Source organism: Anopheles bellator, chromosome 2 (genome assembly GCF_943735745.2).
Source record: "Anopheles bellator chromosome 2, idAnoBellAS_SP24_06.2, whole genome shotgun sequence".
Lineage (NCBI taxonomy): Eukaryota > Metazoa > Arthropoda > Insecta > Diptera > Culicidae > Anopheles > Anopheles bellator.
In genome coordinates, this window is record NC_071286.1 from 54330251 (window position 1) to 54339536 (window position 9286).

Below are 9286 nucleotides of genomic sequence, written 5' to 3' on the forward strand. Positions count from 1 at the left end.
GGTCCACCGACGGCCTCCCGTTTTTTTTGTCGCCCACCAGAGAACGGCCAGCGCCAGGCGCAGCCTCACGGAAACACAACGGATGCAGTTTTTTCCTCGAAATCCTTGCCACCGAGGACACCCGTTTATCGACTAGATATCACTCCGTTAATTCGATAACCGTTCCAGGGGTCGTCGTCGATTGATCGAACAGGCTCGTCTTGCCGTCTCGGAGCGGCTCGAAACACTTCTGACTCTGGTTCTGCTGATAGCGGAGACTGATGCTGCTGCGGCTGCTGCTGTTGCTCGTCTCGACAACTGACGATCGAGACGAAAATTCATGCAATCGGAAATCTATGACTCGTCCTCTCTTGATGTCGAAAGGCCACTTTTTTTTTTGCTACCACTTGCCTAAGCCGCGCTAACTCCTCCCTATCGGTCCCGGGTTATGTACCGGTTCCGGTTCCGGCGAGGACTGCTACTGTCTATCTCTGTCCGGGTTATGTACCGGTTCCGGCGCTCGACACGATGAGGGTGCTGCGTCAAGGGTGGTTGCTCTCTCGCTCTGTCCGCCGGATGTCTCGAGCTGCTAAACGGCTCATGATGGTTGAAATCGGGTGGCCAGGCAGCAGTTGGAACAACAAGCAACAGTAACCTCCGTCTCCAAACGGTGACGTGACGGCGAAGATGATGGCGCCGAGACCTGGTTGAAATCGAAAATGATGCCACATCGGAAATGGCAGCGAGAGCGAGCCGCTGGCATGCGCAGGAGCCACATGTTTGATGGAAGCTGCCTCAGTGCACCTTTATGTGTATGTACAGCTGAGTTACTGCTACGGGTTGCAAAGAGGATGCACCGTGGCCAGCCGGGTTCATCGATCATGCTCTACACTGTGAATATTTCGGGATTGGCGTTAGTCAAATAGATCTGGAGACAGATCAAAGCTTAAGTAACTGTTATAATTTAGATTTTTCTTTTTTGTTTTATTTTGCCTGTTATTATTTTACTTATTATTATTAATTTGGTTCGCCAATTCGATAAGTACTTAAAAAAAATAAAACAAGCTTACGATGACTTGTAACTAGAGGAAGGTATTTGCTTCTCAGCCTCGGAGTCTTGTTTAATAATAATTTCAATAATCATCTCATCGTCCCGACGAGCATTCATGGACCGATAGTAAGAATCGTATTGATTTGTTCGAAAGCCTAAGCTAATGGTTTTGTTAAAGGGCGTAGGATCTGCTTTACTAAACATTACTAAAACTCGTGGACCATTTTATAAGAGAAAAAAATTGTTAGACAGTTCAATAAAAAGTTACATATAAAAGTTAATCAAATCAAACTTTTATATGAATTTGAGTATTGTTTTATTGCATTCTCTTGTTTAGTAGATTCTTTGAATTACATAAGTGGAATATTTCTTGGTCATAAATACTGTTGAATTTAATACTCGTATTAAATCCAACTGTTTTCTTTATTAGTGAAAGATTCTTGCTTTTAACTTGCTCGATTTCATTTGATAAATTAAACATCTAAGGATAAACTTTGCGAGTTTTCGAAGTCATTCAACATCTATATGTTAAAATGCTATTATTTTCTTGTTAAATCAAGCGAATAAATATTCGTTATTTATTTAAATATTTTAATTTTTTAATTACTAGCTTTTGTTGCCCAATATAACTTTATTTTTTTTACTTAACGTTGGATTCATCAACATTTACCAATGTTGCATAAGTAAAGCGAAATGTTTGTGGTTTTCTTTTATTTCTGCTGTGTTATGAGCTCAATATCGAAATTTGCCGAATTTTATATTAATACTTTTTACGTAGAACAGGTATGCTGCACCGTTTAGGAATGTTAATAGAAACAATAAAACAAAATGAGTATAAAACTTCTTGCCTCAAACTCATCTGTCGCAGAGAAAACAATTTTCCTTGTAATACCCTTGGTTTGGCCTCGTTTGGCACCACCATAATCGTTATCGACTCAAAACCCCAAACAACTTGCTTCGCTTCCGGTTCCGCTGCCATCTGCCATTTGCCATCCGTCAGCTGAACTTTTTTCCTCTTTTCCGCTTTCGCGCTTTTTCCTCTTTTTGCCGTGTTTTGCCGTTTCTCTATGTGTGCGCGCACCCTCTCTCTCTCTCGCTCTCTTTGCCAACCCTTTCTCTTTCGCACACGCACACATGCTCACAGCATACAACAATGGCTACCGCGCTGGAGACCACGCCTCCAACAGTTGGGCGGAGTTTTCCGAGGACGCAAGAAAATCACGCGCCAGCCGTTATCCTTTCGTCCTTTCGCCTTTCGGGGAGGACAGGGGATTCGGGCAGCAAACGGGAACGTAAAAAGTCATCCCTTTTCGACTTATGTACCCGAAAGCCGTGCCGTAAAGTGGGATTCCGTGCGACAGTTGCTTTCCAGCACGAACGAACACATAAAAACCACTTGCTCTTAACGATGCGCCCTTTTCACCCCCTGGCCATGGCCAGCCAACCGGCAGGGGCGGTTTGCGAGGTTAAACATAGATCGAAAAAGCAAAACATAAATATTCAACGCGAAGCCGGAAGACGCGGATGCGAGGAGGCTGCGCCGGGTCGGGAAGGTCCGGAGATCATTCGATTCTTTGCTCGATGGCTGTGGCGTCGTGTTTCTGTTTTTCGATTCCGAGCCTCATCGATTTGTGCAAATTTTCCACCCTTCTCGATCGATCGGTGGGTCGTATTTGGCCGCTGAGAGTGGTACACACGCATACAAACTGGAACCCGTTACCAATACCGCCACCCGTGACACTTGGACGCCGGTCACCGAACAAGAATCATCTGAGCTTATCTGACCGGGGGAGGCTTTCAGATCGAGAGCATTAACTTTTCGGAAATGAGGAAGCCAACTGGGACCGGGTTTAGCGAGAATCGAAGGATCGGTGGGGCAGAAACGGTGGCCCGCATCCAATCAGGCGAACACAAAACGCGGCTCAGGACCGTTTAGCTTTCAACTCTCATTGGGTGAGTTGATATATTGATTTTTAACTAAAAATAAACGCAAGCTTCGGCCTCACTCGTCATTCATCGTCCGGTACGCCCGGTGCGTTTGATTTGCTTTTTTCCGCTTTGTCCGCATCCTTCGTCCTTTTTTGCGTTTTGGCCTTGCGAGTCGAAAAATCAAAATGGAAGCCCGCCGGAGGTCACTCGGCGATCGGCATCGGTTTGCGATGGGGCGATGTTCGGAAGTCAGCTGGAAATCGGCCCCAGAACGTGACCCTTTTGACCGGGAAGCGCGTGGGTGCATTTGCAATCCCGAACGTCGTCGTCCTGCGAATCCTTCTTTCGGCCGACGGCTCGACAGTCGGCTCGAAATGCTGCTCTGTGATGGTGTTGCGACCCGGGCCGCCGGATGTCTGATAATTGATGCCGTTCCACGGTGGACCGGCCTTTAATTGGGTTTCGCTGCATCGTCGATAAACTGATTAACGGAGTGATGATGATCACCGTGATGCTGGCCGGTGCAGGCTTCGGTGCAATTACCTTCCACTTTTTTTTCCTCGTCCGTATTCGCACCTCGGTCGTGGTGCTGTGGCCGTTCGCCAGTGTCTAGCTTGCATGGATGCAGCTTGCAAGGATTGAGCGATTTATTCGTGCAATGACCGCCATTACGTCGTGACCCAGCGGCTGCTTTGCCTGCTACCGAGTGGTGGGGCAAATGGAGCATAAAATTAATGGCCGTCGATGGCCGGCGATGACTTTTATTTTGTTTGCTTCTCTGCTTGCTTTCGATGCGGGGTTCCGCGAACAGAGGACCTTTTTATCCCGTAGACCGGTATTTTGTTTCCAGTTTTTCCACAGAAAATTAACGCTTCCTCTTTTATAGTTTTTGCAGTAGTTCTTGTCGGTTTTGCTCACTATTATTACAATATTTATTTACTATATAACGGCACCGTCACTAGCACAGCATTGTGGGGCAGAATTGCGCTATAGCGCAAAGTAAAGTCTGTATAGTTATCACCATAAGTAACGATAGTGTTCAATTTTGTTTAAAAAAAACGAACACTGATATTTTTAACAGACAATCAATAATTTTAACTGAAGAACTCATTCACACAGTATTAATTCGACAAACACTCTATTGTTAAAATTTAATACGCAACTCTTATGCAACGAGACCTGATTTTCATGTTTGGGATTATTCTGATTACATTTAAAAAAAACTAAAGTGAAAATATTGAAGGTCAACCGATGGTTAACATTCGGATTGTGTTCATTATTTATTGAAGCATAAAGTGGAAAAACTAAAATATACGAAATTGTTTTGAATCGTTTTATTTATGAAGAATTTATTTCAAGGCGTAATGGCCTTGGAAAAATTTTCTATAAATCCTGGCTAACCAACCCTTTTGGTCTATCCATCTAATGACTGTACAGCCTCTGCCGCACCTTTACTAAAGAAGCTAAAATACCTCAGCATGAAACTCGCATCGATCACCATTGTTTCTCGAATAAGCTTGATAGCGAACATTTCAAACTAATTAGCTCGCAGAACACGGACCAAAGAGCGTGAGCGTCATCATCCACTTCGGTTTGCAGACTCCGGGCCGGAAGTATGTAGCTCGCAATCGCTACCCAAACATCACCGACGACAAACCCGACCCAGAACCGGACGCAGAAGGGAAACATTATAAATCTAACCCCTAATCCTACTTAATCTTTCCACTTGCCGCCCACCGCCGATTTGGTGACGCAGACGGTGACGGTCCCGGCCCGTTCCTGCGCATCAGTCAAATTACCGAATGGCAACTCATGGCCACCATCCAGAACAAACACCAACGCATGCACACACTCTCGGAGCCCACGGACGGAAAAGTTTTCCGACCACCCGACCACTGGGGCCGGTGGAGCCATTTCCACTTAAATTCGATTTTCATTCCCGTTCCGCTCGTGTGCCCGTTTGGGAAAAGCTATCTTTTGGCGAAACCAGAACAGAATGGTGCTCGTGGTGTAGACAAGGAACGTTGCGAGGTCCTCGCAGACGCAGAGTGTCCTACGCGAAGCAAACCGGCGAACCGCTCGGGCAGTTAAGTCCCGGAGCAAACGGTAATACGATGCAAAAGTGCCATCAGAGAGCTGTACGGTACGGGCCTTAAAACGGGGCCTCCATTTTATCGTTCCCGTGTGTCTCCCTGGCGCCCAGCCCTCGAGGCCCGTCGTCGTTAATGGAATATTGAAAATTTGTCACAGATGTTAAATGGCGGCGGTTTAATCTAATATATAAGCACAATAGAATATAAATTATACATAAAAGATAACATTACAAAAATAATTCCTGTTGATTGAGTGGTGCCGGCGTTGGCCGTTGGGGGATCCGGCGGCGCCAAAGCGAACGCCGAAACGGCAGACGACGATGATGATGAAAGACTTTTCGTCGTCGTCCACGGAATCCACCGCGAGCCTAGCCCGTCCCCGGGGGGCGAGGACACGCTTAAAGGACGAACTTTTATTCGAATCGATCGGTGCAGCGGTGTCGACTAGCGTGTCCTGCTCGCTGGTGGTCGGTGGCCGTTGACAAATGTTCACCAATATTGTAGAAGCTTTTGACTTCATTTGCATATCCCCCGACCCGACGGGAGCATCGGGCGGATCGGGTCGGAACGGTCGATGAAGCTGCTTGGGTGTTGGTTTTTGCATACAGATGAACGTTGGCCCCGTGTGCTCCGAGCCGTGCGAGGATTTCAATCGAATAAATCCGGATTGCTTTATGATTGATAGGCCAAAAGGCTTGGCGTTTTGCGTGGCCAACAACGGTCAGGTGTGGTCGAGAACCGGGCGATTGCATCGGTAGATTGCGGGATGCATCGAAAATTTGTGCAATGAAATGCAATGAACCCGCATCGTACTTGCACTTGCGTTGGTAGAGAATAATTTACAAAATAGTAATTCTTGCCCAAAGTATTAAAACTTTTTCAGTAGTGTGAGTAGTTGCTAAATTTGAGGATTGAGGATTCGAGGATAATTAGTTAATTATATTATAATTGCTGTATGAGAAAAGACAATGTTTTTACTTCTGGCCTTAGAAACAATACCACTAATTGATACTAAATAGTTTCATAAAGTGATTGTTATATTTACCAGTCTTTCATGTTCATATCCTACTGTGGCCAACAAATAACGAGAATGTGCTTATAACTCAAAAATTCTTTATTTATTCTTCTAAATTAATTTAAAAGCAGTCCTTCGCGGCTTCAATAAACTTGTGGCAACGATTTTTCCAGTCTTCTTCCGGCATAGCCTTCAGTACGGTAGTCTTCGTTTCGGTTGCTATCTCTTCTATAGATTTAAAACGATGTCCACAGAGTGGCCTGGGGAGTTTAGCGAATATGCGGAAGTCACACGGTGCAAAGTCAGGAACGTTCGGACGATATGGGTCGAGTTTGTGGAGAAATGATCGAGAAAACGTTTTTGGCACCAATCGACATTTTATTTTTCTGAGGCCCAAATGGTGACTCAAAATGGATTTCCATAATCTTTTAGACATTCAACAAGGCCAGTAAGATTTCTGATTGTCAATAGACGTTTTTGAAGCACCAATTCTTTGATTTTGGCTCATCAGTTGATGCTGATGGTCGTCCTGGCCGTGCCTCGTTTTAAACACTTTTTGGAGCCTCTTCGAGCATTTTGTACCACTTATATACTCTTATTTCCGATAAAGTTTACTAACTGAAGGCTTTCGACCACATTTTCAACCTTTTTGGCAGCAGAAAACTCGTTCCGCACACAAAACTGAATGGAACTTCGTTGTTGAACAGTTTCTGACATTATGAAAATCGAAGAATTCACTTCTAGCTGTTTACAACAAGACACATTAAGATTATTAGTTTAAAATAATATGAAAAAAAAATTCATTTGACTGCCTCTATTGGAAAACGAACTTTAGAAGGATTAATCCTCAGTTTTGTTCCGTGGCGTGGTGTAATAAAATAAATGGTATTGATTCGACAAACATTTTCCATTTTTCCTTTTGCTATCAGCAATCGCGAAATTTATCACCACTTTGGTTGAAATTGCGACTAAACATGGCCTCCGACGTTAACGACGTTTCCCCGAGGACCTTTTGCTGGACCTATAAGGTTGCCTTTTCCCTACTAGCAGCGTTCTGCTGGGAACCGTTTGTCCATTCAAACAATCAATTATGCCACCGCCAGAAGGTGCATCATAAATGCTCAAAAAGTAGTGCTTTATTCCTTTCTCAGCCGGGGAACGATATGACAACATCATAAAGGACTCTGGTTCTCAGTCCATCACACCCAACCGTCCGCAGGACAGTAAGACCCTTTTCCGACGCTTTTCACGGTACGCAAAAAAGGTACACCGCACATTATCCAATAAACATTCAATCGGTGCCCGATTTACACGATAAACGGCGCTGCCCACACAATGCCCTAACCCAATTCTGTTTGCCATTCACGCTGAGCAAATGATTAGCCAACAACGCCGGGCGCAAGGGGCCGCTATCCTTTGGGTTCTATTTGTTTATTGAGCATACGCTCTCCGTTCGCTGCATACGTCGCCGCACTTCCCACCAATTTCGCGAGACGTTGTGTCACTATTCTAGCGCTACGCCACGTGGTTCCTCCTCCAGGACCCCGCCTCGAACAGGCGCCCTGTTCGGAGTGACAGGAAGTAGAACGTTTTCCAGCCGTCTCCAGGTACATCACCGTCTCCCGGAACCCGGAAACCGACGTTTACATCACCGCGCAAACTATCCACCCCTAGCCACGGTTAGAAAATGGTTCAAATGGCGCGCCCGGGCGCGGTTGCGATGGGAAAATGGGAGGTGGACCGGAACAGCGGAAAAACAAACACACTTCACTTCCACCGATCAGTCAGTCAGTCAGGCCGGCTCCGGTGGACAGCCGCGATGGGCGTTTTCCGAGGGCAGGCAAAGCAAATTGCAATCGCAACCCGACGCGCGCCACGCAAATGTGAAATAAATTTCATCAAATTTTTCCGAATCTGCTTTTGACGTGCCCAACATTCCTTCGCGGCCGGCCAGAGCAATATTGGAACAGCAAACAGCGGGTGGAAAATCGTTCACCGGTTCGTGGTCTGGGGCAGGGCAAAATGGGAAACTCAACTCAATTCCCGGCCCGGACTGTCGCGTTCGCATGGGCGACCTCGGAGCGAAATCATTTCTATATTTCATTCACGCCGTTATGAGCATTAATCGCATGATTTGATTATACCAACATATTTTTTTTTGGTTGTGAAGTGGAAACTGTGGAATGGAAACGGGCAAGTGGTAAACGGGGTGGCCGGAAACGGAATTGATTCCGGTGCGTCGCGTGTTCCGCATGTGGGAACTGTTTGTTTTTATGTTCCATTTCGGTTGCCGTTTGTCTAAAACATGCGAATTCAAACATAAAGCTTTCCACGTGCACTGATCAAAATTTCAAATGTTGAAGGGGATTGAAGGTGTTTCAAACATAGCTCTTGTTGCTTATAGGTACCCAGGCTACCCATGAAAGGAAATAAGATAATCTTTTCCTAATTAATAATAGTGGAACCCTCGAAATAAGCCATGCGTTAAAAAGAGATCAATTGAAAACCTTAGGTAGTACGAATATTTTTCGAACTTTATAGTGTATACAAAGACAAGACAAGACAAGAATCTAACAAAAACACTGTTAATAAACTGAATTTCAATATATTTTATATTTTTATTCAAATATTTATATTGATATATTTCATCATAAATGTTCACCCAAATGATCACCCGACTTAATTTGTTAAGCACGCGTACTTTGGCTTAACGAATTTCAATACAAATTTAGTGTATGTGTTTCAATAATTACTTCAATCCCACTTACTATCTTTCCCAGCGAACGCTCGCCTGATGGGCGTTTGCCCATTTAAACTAAATTGATTCAAATGGAAAATGACTCTGTTATGACAACCGAAGGCTCTGCCCACGGCCAAGAGTTTCCTAACCAAGTGCTGTCCCCGCCAGACTATTGTACCTTAATGATGGCAGTAGTTGGATACTTCTTGCACCGGCTTTTGGTTCAATTTTTCTCCCTATTCACTTCGCGGCAGTAATTTGGCCATGCGAGGGAGGTAACAATTGAAATTGCAGTTACCGCGCGTAGGACGCGTCCAGTTCGATACATCCTGTTTATGAATGCCGCCGGCAACCTACGAATGGCATTCAGTTCGGTAAAAGGTTTCGGTAAAAAGCCCAGTCTATAAAACAAAGGTCAGCATATTATATCACCGAATCCGGATCCTTGGGAAGCAGCATTCCTGTTAAGGGTAGCCATC